General features: G+C 44.2%; 1 protein-coding gene across 2 annotated transcripts in view; it reads right to left on the bottom strand.

The window, feature by feature from the left end:
• MOB3B (MOB kinase activator 3B) overlaps positions 1 to 27631 on the bottom strand; it is a 228312-nt gene that overhangs the window by 41742 nt on the left and 158939 nt on the right. The window lies entirely within an intron of this gene.

Raw genomic sequence — 27631 nt, 5'->3', positions numbered from 1 at the left:
CCAGAGACTGGTCCCTCCTGATCACATGTCCTAAGTTATTTTTTAGGGCAGTGAAATTATTCTGTATGATACTACAATGGTGGATGCCTGACATTATGCATTTGTCAAAACTCACAGGACTGTACCTACAACACAACGTGAGAACAACCCTGATATAAACTGTGGACTTTAGTTGATAGTAATGTATCAGTCTCAGTGTGACAATCGCAACAAATGTGCCACAGGAATGCAAGATGGTAACAGTAGGAGAAACAGTGAGCGGAACGGAGCGGGGCATACAGGAACTCTGGGATCTCTCTGTACTTTCTGCACAGTATCTCTGTAAACCTAAGGCTGCTTGAGAAGCAACAATGTAGAAAAAACACAGGCAGAAATACTTTTTATTTTGACAAAGAAATATATATACTCTCCCTTCTTGCTTTCTTATTTATCCCATTTTTTAGAGCATAAGGACATTCATCTTCTCTTACCTCTGATATAAGGAAACTAGCAGGAGGAGGGTGATGCTCCGGAGAGACTGGCATTCCCTGCCACAGGATAGTAGGGAGTGGTGGGGACTGCAGCAAACTGGAAAGCACTTTCCCAGCAAAGGGAGAAGCTGCTGCTCAACTCCAGCCAATGGCGGCCACGAGGGGATGGAGGCCCAGGGTTGTTGGAGCTTCTGATTTTTCAACAGTATTCAAGAATCTCAAGATAATTAGGAAATTTGGACTCTTATGTGAACTTGCGGGACTTTTAAAGTGTTGTTGTTATTGTTAGTTGTGGATTCCAACTCATGGCAACCCGCTATGTGCAGAGTAGAACTGCTCCATAGGGTTTTCAAGGCTGTGACCTTTCAGAAGCAGATCACCAGGCCTGCCTTCCAAAGCACCTCTGAGTGGGTTTGAATCGCCAGCCTTTCTGCTAGTAGTTGAGCATGTAACCATTTGCACGAGCCAGGGATGCTTATTAAAGTGTTAGCAATTACAGTAAAACCTGTGAAAGCCGGAACCAGAATGTCTTAGTCATCTACTGCTGCTATAACAGAAGTAACACGAGTGGATGTCTTTAACAAAGAGAAATTTATTCTCTCACAGCCTAGTAAGGCTATAAGTTCAAATTCAGGGCATCGGCTTCAGGGCAAGGCTTTCTCTCTCTGTCAGCTCTGGAGGAAGGTCCTTGTCATCAATCCTTCACCTGGTCGAGGAGCTTCTCAGTGCAGGGATCCCAGGTACAAAAGACACGCTATTCTCCTGGCTCTTGTTTCTTGGTTCTATGAGGTCCCATGTCTCTCTGCTTGCTTCTCTCTTTTATATCTCAAAAGAGATTGGCTCGAGGCATAATCCAATCTTGTGAATGAGTCCTGCCTCATTAACATCACTGCCAATAATCCCATCTCATCAACATCATAGAGATAGGATTTACGACACATAGGAAAATCACATCGTATGACAAAATGGTGGACAATCACACAATACTGGGAATCATGGCCTAGCCAAATTGACACTCATATTTTTACACCCAGTAACCCAGTGCTGTTGAGTTGATTCCGATCATATTTTTAGGGGATACAATTCAATCCATAACATGGTGTAAGGTGGAAAACTGCCAGAGAAGGAAAACTCAAATATCTACCATGAAAACGAGCAATAGAAAAATAAGGCTGCACCCTGCCAAGGGTGGAAAACTTGTGAGACTGGGAAAAACAGGCAGTTCTGCTGAGTTCTGGTTCTCACAAGTTTCACTGTATAAAGTTTTATAAAATACCATGAGCAAACCAGAACATCTCTGTAGGTCAGATTTGGTTTGCAGGTTATCAGATGCCAGGTTCTGATTTAAAAACTTTTCATAAAAGATACCTTTTCTGAATTGGGCAAATTCAACAAACTTCATAGTTACTTTTTATCACACTCATTCGCACTTCATCTCTTTGAGGAGGGTGAGTTGGGGAATTATGTTTTACGTAACACAGAACGGGGGAGTGATCAGCTGGAGTGACCCAGATTTCCTGTCTAATGACCACTCCTCCCAGCCTGGCCAAGGTAACAAACAGCAGGATCACACACCCACACCCTGTCTCCCTCTGAACTATGCCTACACCTCTGTTACTTGCACTGTTCTTCAGTGGTGACAAGTTGTAATGGATCCCTTAAGTTAAACAGACTGAAATCCTACTTGTTCCTTTCCAGCTGTATGACCATGGACAAGTTATTTAACATCTCTGAGCTTCAGTTTTTCCATATGGAAAAGGCAGATGAAAATTCCAGTGGTTGTGGGGATTCAAAGTAGTACCTGTGCAACTTTGGTTTCTCACCTGTAAAACAGGGATGTCTCATTCAGGGTTTTCCAGAGAAACAGAACCCCGGATAAGATATACACACACACACGCACACGCATGCACGCGCGCGCAGAGAGAGAATATCCTGGGTGGTGCAAATGGTTAAAATGCTTGGCTGTTAACCAAAAGCTTAGAGGTTTGAGTCTGCCCAGAACTGCCTTGGCAGAAAGGCTTGGCCATCTATTTCCAAAATAATCGGCCACCGAAAACCCTATGGAGCACAGTTCTGCTCTGACATACGTGGGGTCACCATGAGTCAGAATCAGCTTGATGGCAACGGTTTTATAGAGAGAGATTTATTTTAAGAAGTTGGCTCACACAATTGTGGGGGCTGACAAGTGCAAAACTGGTAGCCAGGCAGCAGGTGGGAGGGAGATTACGGCAGGATGTCTATTTACAGTCTTGAGGCAGAATTCATCTCCCTCAGAGAAACCTCCATTTTTGCTCTTAAACTTTTCAACTGATTCGATGAAGCGCACCCACATTATGGGGGGGGGGGGGCAGTCTGCTTTGATTACTGTCAACTGATTTAAATGTTAATCACATGTAAATCCTTCATAGCAACATCTAGTGTTTGACTAAACAGCTGGGCACCATAGTCTAGCCAAGCAGACGAATAAGATTAACCATCACAAAGAGTCATTAAGTCCTTGATTGCAAGTCTCCAAGCCAAAACCCATTGCCATCAAGTTGATTCCAGCTCATAGCGATCCTATAGGACAGAGTAGAGCTACCCCATAGAGTTTCCAAGGAGCACCTGGTGGATCTGAACTGCTGACCTTTTGGTTAGCAGCCAATAGCACTTAACCACTACGCCACGACTGCGAGACTGGGTGGGTGTTAACATGAGTAAAACCCTCCTACAGTACCTAGAACATAGGAACCAAACCAAAAAGTTTCCATCAAGTCACCTCCAATGCATTGTGAGCCCATGTGTCAGAGTAGTACTGTCCTCCATAAGGTTTTCGATGACTGATTTTTCAAAAGTAGATAGCCAGGCCTTTCTTCTGAGGTGCCTCAGAGTGGACTTAAACTACCAACCTTTCAGTTAGCAGCTGAGTTTGTTAACCGTTTGCACCACCCAGAGACTCCAGTAAGGTTCACTGAACAGGAATTTCCCCCTTCTGTCTGCAACACAAGGTCTGGAGCTTCTAGTTGTTCTAAGGAGAAGGGTTACCCTTATCAAGAAAGGCAGACACCACCACCAGCCTTTCAACAGAATTGCAGACCTGTGCTCAGGGCATTCTCCTGGTCCCCACTACCAGAGGATCTGCTGTCCTGGTGGTCCCCACTGGGACCCAGTGGCAGCTGTCTGGTGAGAGACACTCTGTAACGGGAACCTGGGACCCAGGGCAGGATGTGAGTGATGGAATCCATCTGGCAGTCAGCAGTGACAGGATCTGTCTCCCCAGGACCCCAGTACTGATACCGGCTTTTCTTCAGAAACAAAGTGGCAACATATCAAATGATCTTAGGGACAGATTCAGGCACAGTTTGGCAGCTGACTGTCTGGGCAACAAATTCTGGGATCTGCGGGATGCATTGAGGTATGTCTGGGGAGAAGGTGGGGAGCAGACACTCCCAGAGGTTCTGGGCTGTTCCCTGTGCTTCAGTGGGGCCAGCAAAACCACCACCACCAGGCTGGGGGAGGTGGACATGTATCATCTTCACAGCCTATCTATGAAGTATGCTTCATGATTCCTTTTTTACAAATGAGTAAAACTAAGGACCACAGGAATGACTTACCTTGCTTCAGCCACTCAGCTAAAAAGTGGCAGGGCTGAGATTTGAACCCAGTGTGTCTGACTCTAAAATCTAAAGTATCTGGTTCAGTTTACTGTGTGACTCCCTCTCTCTTGCCTATGGTAGAGGCACAACTCCATTGTGAAGGACAACGAGACATCTAGGGGTTACTTTTCAGTGGTACAAAACCAGAAAACAAAACCCACCACCGTCCAGTTGATTCTGACTCATAACAACCCAGTAAGGCAGAATAGAATTGCTCTATAGGGTTTCCAAGGCTATAACCTTTATGGAAGCAGACTGCCACATCTTCCTCCCATGGAGCAGCTAGTGGGTTCAAATTGCCGACCTTTCAGTTAGCATCCAAGCACTTAACCACTGCACTACCAGGTCGCTTTTCAATGGCACATAGATGTAATTAAATAAGAGTGGTAAGGAAAAAAGGGCAGAAAAAAAGGCCCCAATGTCAGGTGCCACAGATTCGGAGGTGATAAGAAGTCAGCTAATATACTCCATTGCCTTCAAGGAGAAATATGCCATCTTTGCCAGGCCCTTAAAACTTACAGACCAGGGACTAATAAGTAAAAGCTAACATTTGTTGTTCTTGTTGTTACGTGCCATTGAGTTGGTTCCTACTCATAGCAATGCTATGTACGACAGAAGAAAAAAAAAAAAAAACTTAATCCTGTGCCATCCTCACAATCATTGCTATGTTTGAGCCCACTGTTGCAGCCGCTGTGTCAATCTGTCTCATTGAGGGTCTTCTTTTTTTTTTTTGGTGACTCTCTACTTTACCAAGCATGATGTTCTTCTCCAGGAACTAGTCCCTCCTGATAATGTGTCCAAAGTACTTGTGACGAAGTTTTACCATCCTTGCTTCTAAGGAGCATTCTGGCTGTACTTCTTCCAAGATGGATTTGTTTGTTCCTCTGGCAGTACATGGTATATTCAGTATTCTTCACCAATATCATAATTCAAAGGCATAAATTCTTCTTTGGTTTTCCTGATTCACTATCCAGCTTTCACATGCATATGAGGTGATCAACAATACCATGGCTTGGGTCACGCACACCTTAGTCCTCAAGGTGACATCTTTGCTTTTTAACAGCAGATTTGTCATTTGATTTCTTTTTTTTTTTTTATTGTCCATAACCTTGTATTTTATTTATTTCAGTTAGCTGTTTACAGATATTTGCCAAAATAAAAATATAATGAACAGGCATCCCATTTTCCTAAATAGAACAAAGTTAACCAAACATGTCAAATTCCAAAAGCTGGTGATAGACTAGTTACACAACCTAGCACTTATTGCCTTCCTTTTCCCACTCGAATACTGGACCACCAAAGGGTCCTCAATGTAGGTCCAAAAGGCATGGCTATCAGGTTGAATTATAACCAAGTCCCAAGCAAATAAGCCAAGTCCCAAATGTACTACTTACCCATGTTTCCAAAGTTCTTCTCTTGCTTTCCAAGGGCCGCCGTTGGGTCTGAGACAGGTCCGACTCAAGGACCAGGGTGAAGTCCCTCTGGAGAAATCTCTGGTGCCTTCCGGGTGTTCTCCACTGGTCCTAGGCCAGCCTCTCTGGACATCGAGCAGTGCTCTCCTGGCTGGCTCACTAAAAACGTTATTGGGGGTCTCAGGTCTTGCTCAGCACCGCCATAGAGACATAAAATGGTGAAAGTGAAAGAAGAAGCTCTTTTGGTTGACCAAGCAAAGGAGTGTGCCGGGACTTGTGACGTCAAGATGGCTCCTTGTTGTTTGATTTCTTCACTACTGCTCCCATGGGCACTGATTGTGGATTCTAGTAAAATGAAATCCTTGACAACTTTAATATTTTCTCCTTTTATCATGATGTTGCTTATTAGCCCAGTTGTAAGGATTTTTGTTTTCTTTATGTTGAGTTGTAATCCATACTGAAGACTGTGGTCTTTGATCTTCATCAGTTGGTGCTTCAAGTCTCTTCAATTTCAGCAAACAAGGTTGTGTCATTTGCATATTTAGAGTTGTTAATGAGTCTTCCTCCAACCCTGATGCTGAGTTCTCTTCATATAGTCCAGCTTCTTGGATTATTTGCTCAGCATGCAGATTGAATAAGTATGGTGAAAGGATACAACTCTGATACACACATTTCCTGATTTTAAACCACACTGTATCACCTTGTTCTGTTCGAACAACTGCCTCTTGGTCTACATATAGTATGTATAGGTTCCACATAAGCATAATTAAGTGTTCTGGAATTCTGATTCTTTGCAATGTTATCCATAGTTTGTTATGATCCACACAGTTGAATGCCTTTCCATAGTCAATAAAACACAGGTAAACATTTTTCTGGTGTTCTTTGCTTTCAGCCAAGATACATCTGACATCAGCAAGGATATCCCTTGTTCTACTTCCTCTTCTGAATCCGGCTTGAATTTCTGGCATTTTTTAAATCTTCAGCAGTATTTTACTTGCATGTGATATTAATGATACTGTTTGATAATTTCTGCATTCTGTTGGATCACCTTTCTTTGGAGTAGGCATGTATATGAATCTCTTCTGGTTGGTTGGCCAGGTAGCTGTCTTCCAAATTTCTTGTCATAGACAAGTGAGCACTTCTAGTGTTGCATCAGTTAGTTGAAACATCTCAGTTGGTAAGGTTCTGAAAGCTTTACTCCACCCACATCATTAAGGTCAACTCTTCTTTGAGGAGGCAGCTCTTTCCCCATTGTATTCTGAGTGCCTTTCAACCTGGGGGGCTCCTCTCTGGCACTATATCAGACCATGTTTTACTGCTATCTATAAAGTTTTCATTGGCCAGTATTTTCCGATGTAGACTGCTGGGTCCTTCTTCCTAGCCTGTCTCAGTCTGGAAGCTTTGCTGAAACTTGTCTACCATGAGTGACCATGCTGGTATTTGAAATACTGGTGGCATACCTCCCAACATCACAGCAACATGCTAGCCACCACAATGCAACACACTGACAGATGAGTGATGGAGGTAACATTTACTGAGCACCAGGTGCTCCTTAGAAACTCTATGGGCAGTTTTACTCTGTCCTATAGGGTTGCTATAAGTCGGAATCGACTCGACAGCAACGGGTTTTTTTACTATGTTGTAGGGACTGTGCCAAGTACTCTGCATGCATTAGTTGACTGAGTCCAGACAGCCCTTGAAGATAGATACTATTATTCTTTCCATTGCACAGATGAGGAAACAGACTTAGGAAAATTAAGTAACTGTCCAAGGTCACCCTCCTGGCAAATAGTAGAGGAGGATTTGGACCAAGGTCCCAGGGTGGCACAAATGATTTGCACTCAACAAATAACCTGAACTTTGGTGGCTAGAACCCAGTGATGCCATGGAACAAAGGCCTAGTGATCTGCTTCAGTAAAGATTACAGTCAAAAAAACTCTATGGAGCAGTTCTATTCTGTAACACATGGGGTCAGAATCAACTCAAAGGCAACGGGTTTGGTAGTCTAATTCTAAATCCTGAGCACCCATCACTCGAATCCTGACAAGCTGCTCTGGGACTCTGTGCACACCTCAAGCCCTGTGGACCTTCTTTCCTGGGTAGCCTGAATTCCCTGTAGCTGTTTACCTTTCATTTCTCCTTGGCGAAGGAAACATGGAAAATTTCAGCTGTGCCTGTTCATCTGCCTGGCCCTTTAAGCCAGTTCTCACACTCCACATACAGACTACAGATAAGGCAAAGCTTAGGCACACCAAGGATATTCATGGCAATTGCCAGGACCTTCTAGATTACCCGCAAGCTACTCCCTCCCTCCCCTATCTCTGCTCTTACTCAATTCTAAACTCTTGGCTCTGCCTTCCATTCCACGCCTGGTTTTTGGCCTTTGGCCTTAAACTTTGTTTGCCTCTTGCCTCGCCCTTTTGGGTTATGGCCAGGAATTATCTTTAGAGTAACTGAGCAAATTTGGTTTTGGAGTCTGGAAGACCTAGTTTAAAATTCTAGCCCTACCGTTTACAGTTGCATGGCTAAGTTACTTCATGATTGCACTCCATTCATAAAATGGATTAAAAAAACTTACTTTGTGATATTCTTATTATAATATCTGTACAGTGCCTGGCACTTAGTAGGAACTAAGTTTTATTTTTGTCATGTCCCACCTGGGCTCCTTGGGTAGATAAGATTCCACCCTTAGAATTCTGGTCCCTCAGAATCTTTTGGCTCCAACAGCTAAGTTGGTCTGACTCTTCCACCATTCTCTCCTGTTATGGATTGAATTGTATCCCCCCAAAATATGTATTGAAATCCTGGTCCCTATACCCGTAAATGTGATCCTGTTTGGAAATACGGCTTTTGTTATGTTAATTAGGTCATTCCTAAGTGGGTGGGGGGGACTCCAAATCTCATAATTTCTGAGTTGTACCAAGAGCAGAGTGGACATAGAGACACACACGGGGGACAACAGAAACCACATGAGGATGGTCTCCAAGCCAAGGAACACCAAGGAACCAAGAAATGCCTGGGTTACTGAAAAGGAAGGAATCATGATTAAATTCCTCCCACGTATTTATTTTCAGAGGGACAGCCTTGTTTTTATTACAGCAATTCTGAACTTGCAAACAATTTACAGTGGCAGGTACTCAATTAAGTACCGGGTTATATTCCACCTTGGGTTATTTTTTCTAAAAGTTCCTATACTTATATCTTCATTTGCTGTGACTTCCCTGAGCAAAGGGACTGTTATATACTTCATTTCTACTTTTAAGGGCACCTGGCACATGGTTAGGCAGGGAATATGTCATCAATCAAAACTGAATCTGAAAAGAGCAGTGATCTTGTTTAGTCAAGATGTAAATCCATTATCTTCTATTTGGGGGAGAGGGAAAAAAATGCCCACAGCAGAAATTAATAGCTTTTTCCAGAATCCTGATACAGCTCCTGGCACGGAAGGCTGCATACTGCTGTTGGGGAGAACGGAGAAGTCTGAGATGAAGAACATTTCAATCCAGCCTAGGGGGTAGCTATGAGTCGGAATTGACTCAATGGTAACGGGTTTGGTTTTTGGTTTTGGTAGAGGGTAGAAGAAGAATCTGAAATTCCTTTTATCATTAAACCCCCCTTTTTTTCTACTCCTTTCAGTCTAGATTTTCAGGTGGTGATAGTTAATTTTCAGTCATGGTACTCAATTAGAAAGTTAATGCTAGACAATATTAACCAGGAGTCTTAGCTGAAATAGACTGCATGTCTTAAAGGTTTGGAGTTAAACTTTGACTACTCTTATAGTAACCCAGACAAAGCCCCCAATAATAATCCGAGACAGTTAGATATGTATAGATGATATAAAAACAACCTTTGATCACAAGCTGTCTAAGTGATTCACAATCACTCATTGAGTCTCGGAGTATGCCTTTTCTCTTCTCCACCCTGAGGCACATCCCATGACTCTCAGATTAAAGCTGGGAAAAGTCAAGCTCTAGGAAGGGGATCTGAAATGAGAAAATGTGCTCATAAGAGTGCTCCACATGGAGGTGATGGGCATCCAGGTGTCCAAGGATGACCTTGGACCTGAATGACCTTGCATGGTATGGTGTGGCTTTTTCTCTGCCATTGGTCAGTACTGAAATGAGGTTATTTATACCAGTTGCCATGGAGTTGATTCCAAGTCATGGCAATCCCATGTGTGGCAGAGTAGAACTGCACTCCAGAGGGATTTCAATGGCTGAGCTGAAGTACAGGTAGTCCCCAACTTGCAACCTATTCAAGCTTTGACAAACAACTCTTGCTACTGTCCATTTCTTTTTCTGGTACATCTTATCTTTACTAACATGTATGACATACAGTGCTGCAGCACTTAATTTGCTGATGTTGTTATCTGTCTCAGATATTCACTCGCAGATGTCAATTTTATGATTTATTATTCAAAACACTACTGTATAACAGAGAAAAGAAATGATAAAAAAAGAAAAATAATGAGGAAGAGAAGAAGAGAAGTTGTCAAAACATTTTACAGAGAAAGGGTTAGCTGAAGTTTTTTCTCAACTAAACCAGGGCTTCAGTTGCTTGAGAACATAGACCCAAATGCTGATTGCTTTGCTAAAGTCAGTAGGCAGATTCAAGAAGCAGTGAGATGCTACCATGAAATATATGAAGAAAAAAAGAAAAGGACCATACAGGTAACTTTTACTAATTTCCTGACTAGAAACACCACCCCCATTCCCAGGTACAGTCCAGATGATTCGCAAACTTCCACAAGTAGAATTATTACTGCAACTGACAAAATGTCACCGTCATCCAACTCTTCATCAACAGAGTGAATTTTTATCATTTGTGTATTTTTTATGTATATATGTACTAAAATATATCTGTAAGCTTATATGTGAAGTTTCTAACCCCAAAGAAAAAGACAGGATTTATAAAGATACTGATAATAGAAGGCAATACTAATGAAAACTTAAAAAAAAAAACAACAACAACGAGGTATTCAACTTACATCAGAACCCACTTATGATGGAATCATTGAAACAGAACCCCATCATAAGTCAGGGACTACCTGTAGATTGCCAAACCTTTCTTCTGAGAATCCTCAGAAGAAGGACTAAGAAAGGACTAAGGTTGGCGATTTGAATCCACCCAGAGGATCCTCAGAAGAGAGGCTTGGCAATCGGCAACCTAATGCAGCTGAGCACATTAACTATTTGCACCACCCAGGGACTCCTGAAATGGGGCTAGGGAACCTAAAAGAAGGCAGGCTACGTCAAGATACCAGAGAAAGCTGAGGCAAGATGCCTGGGCAGAAGTCAGAATCCCAAAGCAATCACCTGATATGAAGTTCCAATAGAAATTCACTCAACAGGTAGACCCAGAAAGCAAGTCTGGAGTTTGCAGGGCAGAAGAGCCAAGGAAGGGGTAGGCCAGGGAGTTGAGGCAAAGGCTGAGGGTGAGGTGAGCCTGCGGGCCTGGAATCTCCCTTGAAGATCTCTTTCTTCATTGCTCATGAAGACTTGGTCCTTGGCTGTCACCCAGCATCTAAGCAGCAATGCTGGGTTTATGACTGTGTCTAACCACAGCTTCTGATCTGCATGCTATGTTCAGTGTGGGCGCTAAATCGAGTGTGGAATATCATAATTTCTCTGGGCCCCATGCTGATTTGCCTTTCATCTCTGCCTTAGTAAAATCTCCTTTCTCCCAAACAAAACTTAATAAAAATTCCAGTGATTTCTGAGCTTCAATCCACTTTCTTTCTTCATCTTTCCATCTTCTTCCTTTCTTTCTACTAAGTCCTCAAGAGCCCCATTAATTCCTTCCATTTCTGGCATCCTTGAAAGAAAATAAGTTTTCTAAACGGCTTGTGTTACTCCATTTTTTCCTGTTTTGGAAGCTGAAAAGGGCGAGTGCCTCAGAGAAAGCAGCACTGCCTTGGATGACAGAGCAGTGATCTGGTAACAAAGGCCTCAAGTTCAAACAAGACCCAAGGGGAGCTTTTGAGCTTGCTGTTGCCCATTCCTTTTTTATAATTTTTCTTTTCTTCTGAAGAGAAAGCCCTCACTTCAGAATGGGACTTTGGCCTGAGAGCAATGCTGGGCTGAACCAGGTCTTTGGAGTTATGGAAAGGAAGGACTAAAAAGTTGTCTCCAGGGACATCAGAGGAACACCCCCAAAACATCCCAAGTTCCGTAAGCAGCTGGCAGATATTACACCCCATCGTTTACCTAGTGAACACCTCTCCTTTCTTTAGAGCTTGATACCCACACTCAGCTCCCCTGCCATCTGCTACCTTGCTCCTGAAATTCTCCAGAGCACAAATCACAGCTGGTAATTACACACCCACCAACTGGGATCACTGACTCAGGTCTCTTTCCCCCTCTAGGCTGTAAAATCCATGAGGGCAAGGGCATCTTCCTCCCAGACATGTCCTTAATGCCTAGCACAGGCCTGGAGCAGGATGGATATGTAATAAACGTTTGTTGAGTGACTGAATGAGAGCCAAGCTCCTTTGCCACCTGCTTACCTTGAAGTCAAAGCTCAGAAAGACGAAGGGACTGGCTTGGGATGCACGGATCTAGTTGTGATGAAAGAGGATCTGAATTCAAGTCTGTCTGATTCCAAAGCCTACCCACCAGCCTGCCTTGCGAGGTTCTTGTGCTCTTTTCATCTCAGTATAATTTATTTGGCAGAATTGGGGAAGCAAAGCTTGTTAAAAGATGATGGTGAAAAGGGCAGTTTGGCTCTTATTTCCCCAAATGTATATGTCATCAGCCTGATGTCAATCATACTTGGGTTCAGATCCCAGCTGTGTAACTTCCTTCTGCTTGCCCTTGAGCAAGTTTGCTAGCCTTCAAATGGCTCAGTTTCCTTATCCAAGGAATGGGGGAAACTAATACCTAGTTCTTCATGGAATGGCAAGGATGAAATGAGAAGGGCTTAGCACAGTGCCAGTAGGCACACAGAGGTATTCAGTAAATGACAGCCAATGACGCTGTTAGTATGAAGACGGCTCTCCCTCATCAAAGCCACCAGCGAGTAGGGAAAATTAAAGGAGACAGGTGAAGCTGCCTTTTCTCCAAAGGACAAACTCTTTCCTGGAAAATGGATTGGGAAGAAATGTGATATACGGGAACATGGTGGGAGCTGTCTCGAGGAGCTGCCATATGACACAGGATGAAACCTAAAGCCCTGGCCAATCCTTTGGGGACCCCTGATGGCATGTCAGTAACAACCGGAAATATCCACATTTCTCCTTAAAACTGTTATTTGTGTCTGAGACCATTTGTGCTGCCCTTTGTCTTTGGAGTCCTGTAATAGGAGTACACATGCGAAAATCCCCCTACAAGTCATAAAAATCACTCATTCACAATAGCACATGAATAAAAACAACATCCCACACACGTGGGAAAAGAAAACAGACCTCCTCTGGCAGCGTGGCTGAGAACATCCCACTTCCAAACTACTTTCAAAACAAAATGCAATTGTATCACAAGGGAAGGGGGAAAGAAAACAACAACAACAACAACAACTAACAACACAGATCTGCTTCTTAAAAAAAAAAATACACATCTTCCTTTTAATGTACTCTCCTGCTCCTTCATCCTGCAAAGGAGATATTTATCTAAAAAAGTCTTGTGCTCTTGCTGATGAAAATTCAGCTGTGGAGGGCTGATTCCTCCAAGCAGATGTTTTGTGTTATCTCAGCGTTCCTCAAGAAAGTGTCTGTTCAATATGCCAAGGAAAACAATCCCATGTAGCAGGACTTTGTTCTTCTGCCTTAAGAAAAAAAGAAAGAAAACCCCAAACAAACTGACAGCTGCAAATGATTAGAAATAATAAATTGGCTACTACTCTAATCTTCAGTTCCCTTCCTCTGCCCCCTCGTGCTACCCTCCTCCTCTTTTTACAGTGGTTGGAGCAAAAGAAAGGAAAATCACTAACCTGTGATTATCCGTTCTAAACAGACTGTTAATTCTTTCAGACATGCCATTTGCTACGCATAGGACATGCTGTTTCAGCCACAAAAATTTGTTGTTGTTAGTTGCCCTCTGGTTCATTTTGACTCATACCAACCCCCGGTGCAGAGTAGAACTGCACCCTAGGGTTTTCAAGGCTGTGATCTTTTGGAAGGAGATCGCCAGAGATCACCAGGCCTGTCTTCTGAGGTACCTGTGGGTGGGTTTGAACCACCAGAGTTTTGGTAAGTAGTCGAGCACTTAACTACTTACGCCACCCAGAGACTCCTAGGAAAGCCCGTAAATATGGTATTCCTGTTTGCCACACTTCCCTCTCGTCCCCAAGTATACTTCTCTGCCCCTAGGGGCTGTTTCTTGTCTATATCCCCACCCCCAGATGGCCACTTTCACCCTCTTCTGTCATAGCAAGGAGGTGGAGGTAGGTTAAGAAAAACCCAAGAAAACCTGAGAAAAGTATTCACTATGGATTGACAGTACCAAACAAAACCAAACTCACTGCTGTCACGGAATAAAACTGCCCCATAGGGTTTCCAAGGCTGCAAATCTTTTCCAAAGCAGACTGCCACATCTTTCTCCCACAGAGAGGCTGGTGGGTTCAAACTGCCAGACTTTTTGGTTAGAAGCCAAGGCCTTTAACCTCTGTACCAGGGCTTCTTGGATTGACAATAGAATTCATTAAAAACAAACTCCAGCTAGGTTCAAACCTGCTAAGTCTGGTGAAAATCAGATGAGACAGAGTGAGTCGAGAATGGGATGGTAATAAACTTCATTAGTATTGGGAAATTAGACAGAAATACGAGTAGATTGATCATGAGCTCCAGACAGAGTATGAAAATGACTCTGATTCCTTGTTATGAATGTGATGTTGTGAGTGTCCTCAAAAATAAGACATTTCTTTCATTATTTACTAGCAGAGTCTTTCTTCCATTATGTGGAGAACAATTAATACCAAATCTTGCCTGAATAGCTTTCTAATTTATAAATGTCTCTCTAATCCCACTGCCACTTGCGCAGTTCTAGTCACCATAGCTTCCTGCCTTGTTTACTGTAGTTGTCTGTTAACTGAAGTCCCTCTACTCTTGCATTTCTTCAACATAGGTAAATCTAACCAAGATGCCCCCCTGCATAAAATTCTAACACCACTTCCTCCTGCCTTCAAAGTCAAAAAACATTAGATGAAAATAAGCACTTCAGTAAAAATATAGAATGCATTTTTAGGAGGGAGATACTTCTCCAGTATCAGTGAAAACCTGGTAGCAAGATTCATATCTCTCTGAGATCTGCCAGGTGTGAAGAGGTAGATGTGCGTTAATTTTCAAAGTCAGTTAAGAGCTATTTAATAAAAAGTGAAATCAGGCAAGATCTTTAGTGATTTAACACACGTTTGTCTCTCCATCATTGCATCTGGATCCCGCCAACTTGCATATACACCCTATCCTCCTTATCTACATGGCTAGGTTCCAAAGACCAAGCCGTCATGCAAAATTGGCATTATGTGAAAATGGAGGATGACTACATCATTACATAACTGCCAAATTATATCATTACATGACAAAGTAGAACTGCCCCATTGGGTTTCCAAGGATGTGATCTTTACAGATGCAGACTGCTGCATCTTTCTCCAGGGGAGCAGTCGGTGGGTTCAAACCGATGACCTTTGATAAGCAGCTGAGCACTGAACCATTGTGCCACCAGGGCTCTTCCTCTCATCAGAACTAGCTACATATTTGCAGGGCCCCTTGTTTAACAATTAGTAAGAATTTCATCAAGATGGCCACATCAGGGCACTAAACCAAGCCTGGGCCCATCTGAGCGCAGGCCTGTATGACTGTATAGGTCGCAGGCCTATGAAACCACTCTGTCTCTGATAAGCAGTACGGCCTTCAGCACAGACTATCCAGTTGAGAGTTATCCTTCCAGATAAAACTCCTACCATACACTCTTTATTTGTTCATTAACTAACTTAAATAATTAACAAACATTCATTGATTTGAGGAAGTGCTAGATGCTAGAGATTCAGCAATAAGCGAAAGAGTTAAACTAAATGATAAATTTCGTAGAGCCGTCCTATGCAAAAGTGAACTTGGGCATTGAATTCTGGTCCCATGACCTCCCCCAGGGGCAGATATCACCTGGCATTCATCCCTTCACCTTCTCTATTTCCCCCCTTTTTTCCATCTCAACTGTAACACTACCTACCTGTAGTGGGACTTCTCTGAAAAAGTGGATTTTTTTATTTTAAAATTTAAAAGTGTTATGAGGCTGTTTTAAAATATTTGCAATTAAAAGTTTCAATTACATTGGCACCTAAGAAAACTAATGTTTCCTGAGCACCTAATAAGAACAGATATTAGCACATGTTAATATACTTACCCCAAACAAATAAAAAACCCTGTGAGTTGTTTTTCCCATTTTGCAGATGAGAAAATGGGAAACTAAGTTGCCACCACCCATCTGTCAGTTTGTCCTACTGTGGAAGCTTGCATGTTGCTATGATGCTGGAAGCTATGCCATGGGTATTTCAAATACCAGCAGAGTCCCCATATAGACAGGTTTCAATGGAGCTTACAGACAGAGACAGACTAAGAAGAAAAGCCTAGTAATCTATTTCTGAAAATTAACCAGTGAAAATCTATGAATCACAACATAATGTTGTCTGATATAGTGCTGGAAGATGAGTCCCTTAGGTTGGAAGGCACTCAAAATACACAGTGCTCACAACAAGGGACTCGAGCACACCAACAATCATGAAGATGGAGCATGACCAGACAATGTTTCATTCTGTTGTATGTGAGGTCACCATGAGTTGGAGCAAACGCGACAGCAACTAATAACAAGAGAGGATGAGTCACTTACCCATGTGATACAGGTGGTAGATGGTGGAGGTGAAATTTCAATCCTGATCGGTTCCACTACAAAGGTCATCTGTTTCCCAAATACGATGCCCTCTACCCCTCTAAAACTAAGGCAGGACCTTTAAAAGATATATTTTTAAATTAGCTTCATCATTAAGAAAGTACCTATCAATGGCTAATCACAGAGGGGAATGGGAAGAGGATGCAGGGTGGGCTAAAGTCATTGCCTCTTTAGGACTTGAGGTTCTAAAGCCAAGGGGAGAAACTGACTGTGCAGGCCAAAATCAGCCTGCAGAAGTGTTTTCTTTGGACTACACAGTGTTTTTAAAATGCTGCCAACATTTAGAAGTGGAGCCTTGCAGCACAAAGATCAAGAAGCCTGGCTTCTCTTGAAAAACTCAGAAGACCTGCACAACTGGACTAAAATTCCCACATGCTACAGATGAGTAATGAGGAGCCCCATTCATGTCATTCATTTTACTGGCCTGGACTCTGTAAAGAAAATTTTGCCTGTGGTTGCAAATTCTATTGCAGCAAATGGTGGGCGCTTCCGGCTAGGTGCCCCCCCACCCCAGGACAGGTCTTCTGCCCTCTAGGGGGTAGAGGCCCGTCCACCCAGAATGGTGCCCAGAAGAGCTGCCTGCTCTTCTAGGTTGGGTCATCAGTCCCACCTACTGTGGAAGCAGGCAGTCAAAACACTTTTTTTTTTTTTTAAATTTTGGTAAGCTAGCGAGACTTAGTTGCATAGAAAATGTACGTTAGTTATATAGGAAAATTATTACCCTAATAACACTGTCCCTGAGTTCCTCATAATTTCAGTTTCCTTCTTCGTTCCAGTCCCCACTGAGCATTCTAGTGGGACTCTTCCTCTTTTCAGAGCCCCATTTTACACAAATGTGCAGAAGGCACCATTTGTTCGTTTTCTGAAGGCAACTCCAGGAAGCATCGGTAGAAATACTTCTGGGGGCGATGAAGGCAAATGTGCTTGTTTTGCAACATAGGAGTTTTCTCTCTATGCCTTTGTTCACATTTATAGGTGGTCCTCAAGCTAAATCCACTTGATTTTCTTAAAACAAAACAGTTGCCGATGAATTGATTCCATCTTAGCTGACCCCATGTGTGTCAGAGTAGAACTATGCTCCATAGGATTTTCAATGGCTGATTTTTTTGAAGTAGATCACCAGGCCTTTCTTTCGCGGTGCTTCTGTGTAGACTTGAACTGACAACCTTTCTGTTAGCAGCCGAGTGATTTAATCATTTGTACTTCCCAGGGTGGTATATTAATAATTTCTGCACCTTTTACACTTTACTCCATAGCAGATCCATTTGTCTTGTAGAAAATATTAATAGTTCCCTAAATCTTGAAATAAAATTAACGTGCCTCTGGTGTGATGGATCACTTTCATATGGCCTTTCTAGACATTATCTTGTAACCCCCACCCAATGATTGAATGGGAATATGCAAATAAGGTACTTGTGGCCCACCAAGGGGATTGGGCAGTTTGCTAATAATGCAAATAAGATGTATAGCACCTTTGTAGGGGATGAGACCATGCAAATAAGGTGTATGAAATCCTAATGAGGGGATTGATCAGTTTTGCCATCCTGCTAGGCTTAAAACGAGCCATCCTAGAGGCAGAAAAGGGGTATTTCATTACCACCAAGAAGAAGAGATGGGAGTGAAGCATGTCCTTTGGAGCCAGGGTCCTTGCACGAGAACCTCCTGGACTCTGGAGACAGAGAGCTCTAACACCAGAGAAGATGAAAGATGGTGAGAAGTGGCAGCAGCAAAACCAGGAGACTGGCGTGGATGGCGAAATGGGCTTCCCAGTTCACAGAGTAAGGCAGTTACAGTGTGTGTGCTGATCCATGGAGCAAGGGAGCTGAGAGCGTTCAGGCAGGAGCTTCCTGGTAGAGTAGGGTGCTTGCTCCTGGACATTTACAGAGCTAAACAGCTTTGTAACACTTGCCCAAGCAGGGCAGAGGCTGGGTCGAGGGATCAAGGGACAGAGAGAGGCCTACCTGCAGGCACAGCTGCGAAGAGGCTGTCCTGATCAAAGAATTTTATCCTAAGTCATTCCTGATCCTGAATTCTAACTTGTTACTTCCCTGACAAATCCCATAACTGAGTATGGTCTGTGAATTATCAAAGCCAGCAGAAAAGTAGAGAGTGCCAGGGGAGGGATGGCTGGTGTAGGAATTGCTAAGATGTTTGGAGGGTGGAGGTATGTTTGACCTCTACTTCATAGCAATCAGCCTTGGACTCTTGATAATGATTCTCTCTCCTTCCTCTTGTGAAGTTAGCAAGGAGGTTTATAGAAATGGCATGGCAGAGGTGTCTGACCTCCTCTGGCTTCACAAGGGGGAAGGAAAATCAAGACCAACAGCCCAAGGCTGATTGCTATGAGGAAAGATCAGACATACCTCCACCCTCCAAGCTTTTTACCAATTCTAAGACTAACCATCCTTCCCATGTCACTCTCTACTTCTCTGTTGGCTTCTATAATTTGTTGCAATGGCCACACAGAACTCACAGACAATACTTACCATTTGGGGCTTCTCAGGGAAGTAATAGGTTACAATTCAGGTTCAGGAATGCTCAAGATACAGTTCTTCGACCAGGACAGCCTCTTCTCAGCCGTGCCCACAGGCAGGCCTCTCTCTGGCCCCTTGGCCTCTGCCCTGCTCAAGCAAGTGTTACAAAGTTCTTTTAGCTCTGCCAGTAAGTGTCCCAAGGAACCACCAAGTGCCCAGAGGCACCCTACTCCACCAGCAAGCCTCCTGCCTGAAGGCACTCAGCTTTCTTGCTCCATGGGTGAGAAAGGCCACCGTGCCATCTCCTGCCTGTTTCCTGCTGCTGTTTCTCACAGCCTTCAGTGTTACAGCTCCCCCCCCCCCTTTCTCTGTCTCCTGGTTCCAGAAGCTTCTCAGTGCAGGGGTCCTAGGTCCAAAAGATGCACTCCACTCCTGGCTCTTCTTTTTCGGTGGTTGTGAGATCCTCCCTTCCTGCCTCTGGGATGGCTCACTTTAAGCCTTGCAGGATGGTAAAACTGACCAATCCCCTCTTTAGGGTACCACACATCTTATTTGCATGGTCCTACCCCCACAAGGGTGCCATGCACCTTATTTATATTATTAGCAAGCTATTCAATCCCCTTGGTGGCCACAAGCACCTCATTTGCATAGTTCCACCCAGCCATTTGGTGGAGGTTACAAAGACTACGGCTAGAAGGGCCATATTGAGTAATTCACTGTACTACAAGGTCTGATGCCCCCATGTGCCATTTTTGCAGTGCCGTATTTATCTTGTAGCATTGGTCCTTCCTGGCACTTCCCTGATCTCCAGTATGAGCACACCTCAATTACAGAAGCCCTGCCAAAGGACTCAAGACACAGGACTAGTAAACAGCAATTACTAGTCTTCCTTAGTGTATAGCAGTGGCTTTCAACCCCACTGTGCATTAGAATTATCTGGGGAGCATATTTTAAAAAAAGAATGACAGAATGGTAGGGCCCCACATTAGAACAATTACCTTGGAAATTCCCCTCCGTGATTCTAAAGTGCAGCCCTGGTTGAGAAACACTGGCCTAGAGTGGCCCGCTGCCCGTTTCTGGCCTAGAGTAGCGGTTCTTAAAGTGTGGTCTCCAGGCCACCTGAGAATTTGTTAGAAATGCAAATTTCCAGTCCCCACCCCCAAAGCACTGAATTGGCAACTTTGGGACTAAGGCCCAGCATCTGTTCAATCAACTCTCCATGTAATCTTGATCCATGCTAAAGTTTGAAAGCCACTGGCCTAGAGTGTTCCCTTGAATATATTCCCTAGCTCAGAGGCACAGCCTTGAGGGGGAAGATATACCGGGGTTGGGTGGGGTGGGGGGGCTTGTTGAAGATTCACAGAATTTGGCATCAGATAGACTTGAGCTTAAGTTTCTTGTCTGTCACCACTAGCTGTGCAATCTTGTGTGAGTGACTTAGCCTCTCTGAGTCTTAGTCTCACCATCTGGGATGTGGGGCTGATATTAATAGTACCTACCTTGTTGGTCGTGAGGATTAAATGAAAACAAAACAAAACCCAATGAAAGGCATTTTCCAACACAGGCAGAGCTTGAAAAACATTTACTGTTATCATTACCTATCAGAGATACCTTTACTAATGGTCAGTAGATCAGAGAAGAAGCTTCAGACATGGTGGAAGCCACCTGGTCTGGAATCTGAACATCTAGGACAGACGGATGTTTGTTTCCTGGCTCTTCTCTTGCCCCGGGATTGGATTTAGATTACACCTGCTGTCGTCATGAATAGATGGGTCTCCCAGGATGAGATGATAATCATTCTCTCAGGAACTGTCTTCAAACTGTGCAAGTGCTGAAAATGTATGGCTAGAGACTGGGCTTGGTCATCTAGATCTGTAAATTGCCAGGGTGAAAAGAAGGGGAGAAGAGAGGGGACCTGGCTAACACCTAGACCGGTGTTCTTCAACTCATGCCATGAGAAGCACCTGGAGGGCTTGTTAAAACACAGCTTTCTAGGCAGTGCCTCCAGAGTTTCAGCAGTTGGGGCGGGGGCAGGGGCGGGGGAGGGGTGGAACTTCTAACAAGTTGCCAGGCGGTGCTGATGCTGCTGGTCTGCCCACACTGTCTGTGCTAAATGGAAACACTGGTAGAGTTCCTGAAACTGAAAGGCAACACTGAGCAGTGAGCTATAATGTATAAGAAGGGGAGAAATGTTCTCCAAAACATTCATATTTCCTCTATAAAATTCAAATTCCTTCTGACGTGCTATTTAGATTTGCCTCAGAACAGGACTGGGCAACTTGACAGGCGTGCTAATGGGAATGTTTTCATTTGAACCCTGGGTCCTGTAGTGGGGATTGGGGGGTGGAGGGATGGACAGCCACTGCCCCCTCTGGTCTGCTCTCAGAAGTGGTGGTGGTGGGGTGGGAAATCTGTCATTCACAGTTGTCCTCTTCCCCAAGAAGCTGATACGTATCAATCACTTAGCATGTACTAAGTGTTTTGTATATACCATGTCTTTTAATCCTCCATGCAGCCTTCTGGGAAACGCTGGTGGCATAGTGGTTAAGAGCTATGGCTGCTAACCAAAAGGTCAGCAGTTTGAATCCACCACGCACTCCTTGGAAACCCTATGGGGCAGTTCTACCCTGTCCTATAGGGTCGCTATGAGTTGGAATAGACTGGAAGGCAACCGGTTTAGTTTTTTTTTTTTTTTTTTGGCAGCCCTCTGGAGTTCCTGGGTGGCCCAATCAGTTAAGTGCTCAACTGCTAACTGAAAGGTTGGCAGTTTGAACCCACCCAGGGTCACCTCAGAAGAAAGTCCTGGTGATATGCTTCCAAAAGGTCACAGTCTTGAAAACTGCAGTTCTACTCTGCATCCATGAGGCTGCATGAGTTTAAAAAAACTTCTTTTTTCTTTGCAGCCCTCTGAGGTAGATATTACTCACTACTTATATTCCAGATGAAGGAACTGAGAGAGGTTCAGTAAATTTTCTGACGACATGTGGCTAGTAATAAGTACCTTCAGGTAGGCAATCAGACCACAAACATTTGCATTTCTCTTTCTAACCCACAAAATGGATCAGACAGTCCTGGCTTCTAGACTGAAAAGGCCATGTGCATGGCTGGAAAAGAACCTGGAGTTTCTGGTATCAGGATGCCCCGAATCTGAGCTGGGGTGGGGGTGGGATAATGGGGGATGAATTTAGCACTAGACATCTGGACTTCGGGGCACGGGCAAGAAGGGGGCAGCTTGTATTCCTGGTTGCCTGCCCTCCAGCAAGCCCTGGGTCTCAGCTACTGGATAAATTGAATGGATTTGGGATAGGAGAGAGGGTTTGGCCCTGACCTCATCTAACTCCTTGCTTACTATTCTCAAGGATGTGGCCAGGATGACTATACACCCCCTTGTCCTAGCTCCAAAGGGAGAGAGTCAGGGCTTAGTCCCAGAACCATCAGAACCAGAGGACCACTTAGCTGAATGACCATGGGGGCTTGGTGTGCCAGAGTCTGTTCCCCTCTCAGCGCTTGGGCTCACGCTTTGGCTTTCTGGTCTACTCCGATCACTGCCAGCCCTAATTCATTCCCTGACCTAGAATTGCACCTGGTGAACCATATGCACCTTTGGGTCTTAAATGACTAGGCAGAGGCTGAGCCTGGACATGTGGCCAAATGATAAGGGAAACTGAGGTCTCATCACATAAGGAGACAGAAAGAAGACTGGGAGGGTGGGGTTCCCTTATCTGAAAGACTCGTTTGGAAGATGAAAAGGAGAAAATTGCCCAAGGCCACAAAGCTAACAAGCCCTGAAGTGAAATTCAAGCCTATTTCTTAATGACTTCAAAGCGTGTTCTCTTTCCACTTCTCTACTGAGCCTCATAATGGTCCTAGGCAGCTCCTTCCTTCTTTAGATCAATACAAGAACAAACATGCTTATTGTCAGAGTTGTCCCAAAGTGGGATGTTTGCTTGCCTCAGGTGGTAGTGAGTTTCCCACACCAGGAAAATTTTAAGTAGGGGCCTAGAGTCCACTAGAACACTGGTGATACAGTGGTTAAGAGCTATGGCTGCTAACCAAAAGCTCGGCAGTTCAAGTCCACCAACTGCTCCTTGGGAACCCAGTGGGGCAGTTCTACTCTGCCCTATCAGGTCCCTACGAGTCGGAATCGACTCGACGGCAATGGGTTCGGTTTTTTTGTTTTAGGGACCATTTGATAGGGTTGTTGGGAGAGGAGATCCAGGCAAGAGAAGGTGATTTACATCATTGTCTACACATTATAATTGCCTGTCTTGCTTGTCACAAGACAGATTCCTAGCCCCCCTTCTGATTCTGTGGGTCTCAGGTGGAGGTCCGGAATAGGCTAATTTTTAAAAGCACCCTAAGGGATTCCAATGCAGTCTTTGGGAACCATAGCAATCTCCTTCAATTCTGAGAGTCTATAACTCTAGGGGCTCTGGGGTGAGAGAGGGTTGGCTGTGGGGTGTCAGTGTGGTGATAAAAGTGATAACACTATTGAGTTGTTTACTCTGAGACAGGACTGGTTAAAGTACTTCACACGTATCACCTCAAGAAGTCCTCACAATCCCAGAAGATGGACCCTACTATCAGCCCCATTTCACAATGAGGAAACAGGCAGAGGAAGTTCCCTGACCAAGGCTACACCACAAAGAAGTAAAGCAGACAGGCTCTGAGACAAGCAGTCTGCTCCGGGTCTTTACCCTAAACCATAGGAGGAAGAGGAGGAGGTACCATATGTGACCTGACCCAAGGCCAGTAAGCCAAGGTAAGTTCTACCTAAAAACCACCATCAGCTAATGTCTCAAATACACAGTGTAGGAAGCACCAAGAGAATGAGACAGATTCTCAGACCCTGAAATGGCTGCAAGGTGTGAGAGAAAATGTTGCAGAGTTCTCAAGGAATTGAGTCTAGACACGTCTTCAGTCTAAATGTATGACATTTGGTTGTAAAATGTAAACTTTTTAATACAGTGCAAAGCTCACCCAGGTGACTCCTACTGTCATTCCTTTATTTTAAAAAGAAAGAAAGAAAGAAAAGAAAGCTCACTGTAAGAAGTTTTATTCTATGGAATGTTCAAACAAAATGGCATTTAGTATATTGACACAATGGTTAAAACATTAACCCCAGTGAAACTCCTGGTGTGCAAATTCAACAGGACCCACCCACGCCTTTCTGGAAAAAGCTGGGTCAACTCCTCTATCTTGCAAGGTGTGTCCAAATCCTTCCCCACCATGTAGTCTAGAGGCCACCACAGGGTACAGCTTCAGTGCATAGCATCTCTCAACCAAATATGTTCTCATTTCTTCTCTCTGGGCCAGTCTCAAAGTCCACTGAGTAACAGAAACAGAGATGGGTTATCTACACCATTAGGGCTGAAACCACTAGGGACTTTCCAGGTTAAATGCCATATTAAATTCACCCTCTCATTGAAGTTGACTCTGGGCAAAACGTAGGAGGAGTGAAGGTAGTCCATCTTCTGGCTCTCCCTTTTCCTCCTCCCCAGCACTGCAAATCACAGTTGTTCTTACTTCCAGCCCAGGACTCTTAAATTTCTCCTGCTATTTAAGGATCCTTTCCCTCATGGTTCCTAACCCCTTGTGAGATTGGTTAAAACTCACAGGGAATTAGAACAGCCTGAATGGTATCAGCTAGTCAAAGGAGATGTGTGTTGGGAGGGTGGGGTGAGGGGGGAGGCAGTTCATAATGGTTAAGGTAACTCAGAAAATCCTGGTGGCACAGTGGTTAAGAGCTATGGCTGCCAACCCAAAGGTTGGCAGTTCAAATCCAGCAGTTGCTCTGTGGAAACTCTGTGGGGCAATTCTACTCTGTCCTATAGGGTAGCTATGAGTCGGAATCTACTGGACAGCAATGGGTTTGATTTATTCTTTAAGGTAATTCAAAGGAGCCCTGGTGGCTCAATGGTTAAGTGCTCAGCTGCTAATGGAAAGATTGGTGGTTAGAACCCACCCATTGGCTCTGTGAGAGAAAGGCTTGGAGATCTGCTTCAGTAAATATTACAGCCTAGGAAACCCTATGGGGCAGCTCTACTCTGTCATATAGGGTCACTATGAATTAAAATCAACTGGAAGGAACCTAACAACAACAAAACTCAGTTTAACCAGAGGGCTGGATGAGCAGAGCCAAAGTCACCTGTTTTTCAGAAATCACCTGGAGAATACCAGTTCATTGCATCTCACCAGGTTAATGACTGAGGTGACTTTGGGGGAACTCAATTAACCTCTCTAGGATTAAGGCTCCTCGGCTGCAAAATAAGACATTTGGTTGAGACCGGTGTGTCTCAAACTCTTTACCACCGGCTCTGAAGCTGCTGAGCTGGCGTGAGGAACAAGGGATTCCCTCTTCCACCCATCTATCTCTACGTGGTTGATATTCACATCTATGTAGGATTGCACTTGACAAAACTAAGGATGAAAACTTCTGACCTAGATGATTTCTAATGTTCCTTCCAGACTAATACCCTATGGTCCTAAGGCTCTATTTTCCACAGAAGTAGACAAATGTCACCTCTAGGTTCTGCTTCCCTAATTCATGCTGATCTGAAACTGCTAAGGGTTAACAGGTCTTCCCTGAGTCTTTGGGGCTGCAAGTCTGTTTCAGTCAAATCACAGAGAAACCCGCTGCCTTTGAGCCTGTTTTAACTCACAGTGACCCTGTAGGACACAGTAGAACTGACCCATGGGGTTTCCAAGTTGCGGCTGGTGGATTTGAACTGCCGACTTTTTGGTTAGCAGCCATAGCTCTTAACCACTGTGCACCACAGAGAAGCTGCCTCTATTTTCTGCACATCCTGGGATCAGACAAGACCCCCATTTGCTCCTAGAATTCTGTCCCATGGCTACGCGCACCAAGCCAGGTGTGGAGAGCAGGGGTCTGGTGGAATGATGGTGTTGCCCCAGGCTGGGCCCCTCATGGTACTGCCTGACGTGTGATGAAATTGAAGATGTTTTCCTTTCAGGTCTCTCCTCAGAATTTCTAAGTCTGTGAGAAGGAAATTGCAAATCGATGAGGGATGGGCATTAACCTGATATGCAGTGGGCGTTCTCTAGTCTAGCGCCTTGTAGTCAGAAAGACCTGGGTTCAAAATTCTGACCCCTCCCTTGTTCTAGCTCTGTACCTTGAGCACATCATTACACATTAATTAAGCACATTATTTATGGTAAAATAAATCACAAGTTAAATGGGTGATTAAGTGACATTGTGTGTATTGACAGTTTGGGATAACATCTGGCACCATAAATGCTATTGTTTGTTATTGCCGCCAACACTTGGTACTCGATCAACTCCTGGACTGCTTTATTAAAATGTGATGAGTAATAAAAGGAGTGAAAAAAAGTTACGGGGCTCAGTCAAAGTCACCCAGCTTCAGATATCAAATCAATTCACTCTCTACATGGGCCTCTCTGCCTAAAGCCACAGGCTCCCCAGAACACACTGAGCAGAATCAAAAGCTCCTAGTTATTTGTGCCCTGACTCACTCTGCACACAGAAACTGGAAAGTCTGTATGTTGTTCAGAAGATCAAGGCCGTCCTTCTCTCACCAACCCCTCCCCCTGCAACCCCATAGCTTAGGGCAAAGAAAACCACCTAATAAATCAAGGTACATTATGTGTACCTACATGCTGACTCAGACAAATAGCTCCTTGGCTCCTACCTGGGCTGAGAAAAGACAAGACTAAGAATTCCTTAGACCTTGCCCTCCCAGGACATAATAAAAACCTGGCAAATACGAACTTGTAATGCGATATAGCTCTCCAGCATGCCAGGGGATGAAGGGACACATTCAGGGGCCACTTGTAATGCTATTCACTACAGAGCAGAATGGGCAGAAACAGGGTGCTTCCTGTCGTTCTTCCAGGGGTATGAAGTTACCAGGATAACAACCACCCCTGCCAATCCTATTTAAAGTCTCACAACAATATCATGAAATTTTAAGGACTTGGTGCTATGTGGTTGTTACATATTAAACATATAAACGATCAAACAAAATTTATTAAGCATTTACTGTGTACCAAAAAGTCAGGATGGCCGAGCCGTCTAAGGTGCTGCATTCAGGTCACAGTCTCCCCTGGAGGTGTGGGTTCAAATTCCTCTTTGGACAAAGCAATCATTTTTGGAGCCCTTGTGGTGCGGTGGTTAAGAGCTCAGCTGCTAAACAAATGGTCATCAGTTCAAATCCACCAGCAGCTCCTTGGGAACCCTATGGGGCAGTTCTACTCTGTCTGCAGGGTCCCTGTGAGTCGGAATCAACTTGACGGCAACAGGTAAATGGGTTGTGCAACAAGAAGGTACTGGGTGAGGGATGGGGTGGGAGATAAATTGATTAATAAGATTAAAATTTGCTGCAAAGAAGTGACAGTTAAGCAGAAGCAAGGGATGTGGAGGGAGAAGAAAATGTTCATCAACATACACCTACTGTGTGTCAGGTCCACCAACTGTCTGTTAGTTTGTCATACTATGGTGGCTTGTATGTTGCTGAGATGCTGAAAGCTATGCTGCCAGTGCTTCAAATACCAGCGGGGTCACCCATGGTGGACAAGTTTCAGTGGTGCTTCCAGACTAAGACAGACTAGGAAGAAAGGCCTGGTGATCTGCTTCCTAAAATTAGCCAGTGAAAACCTTATGGTCACAACAGAACATTATCTGACTCGCTTACTTTGGACATGTCATCAGGAGGGATCAATTGCTGGAAGAGGACATCATGTTTGGTGAAGTACAGGGTCAGTAAGGGTAAGGGAGACCCTCAGTGA

The sequence above is a fragment of the Loxodonta africana genome, chromosome 9 (assembly GCF_030014295.1).
Source record: "Loxodonta africana isolate mLoxAfr1 chromosome 9, mLoxAfr1.hap2, whole genome shotgun sequence".
NCBI classification, from domain to species: domain Eukaryota; kingdom Metazoa; phylum Chordata; class Mammalia; order Proboscidea; family Elephantidae; genus Loxodonta; species Loxodonta africana.
The sequence above is the reverse complement of the archived record's forward strand: the minus strand, read 5'-3'. Positions and strand labels throughout refer to the sequence as shown.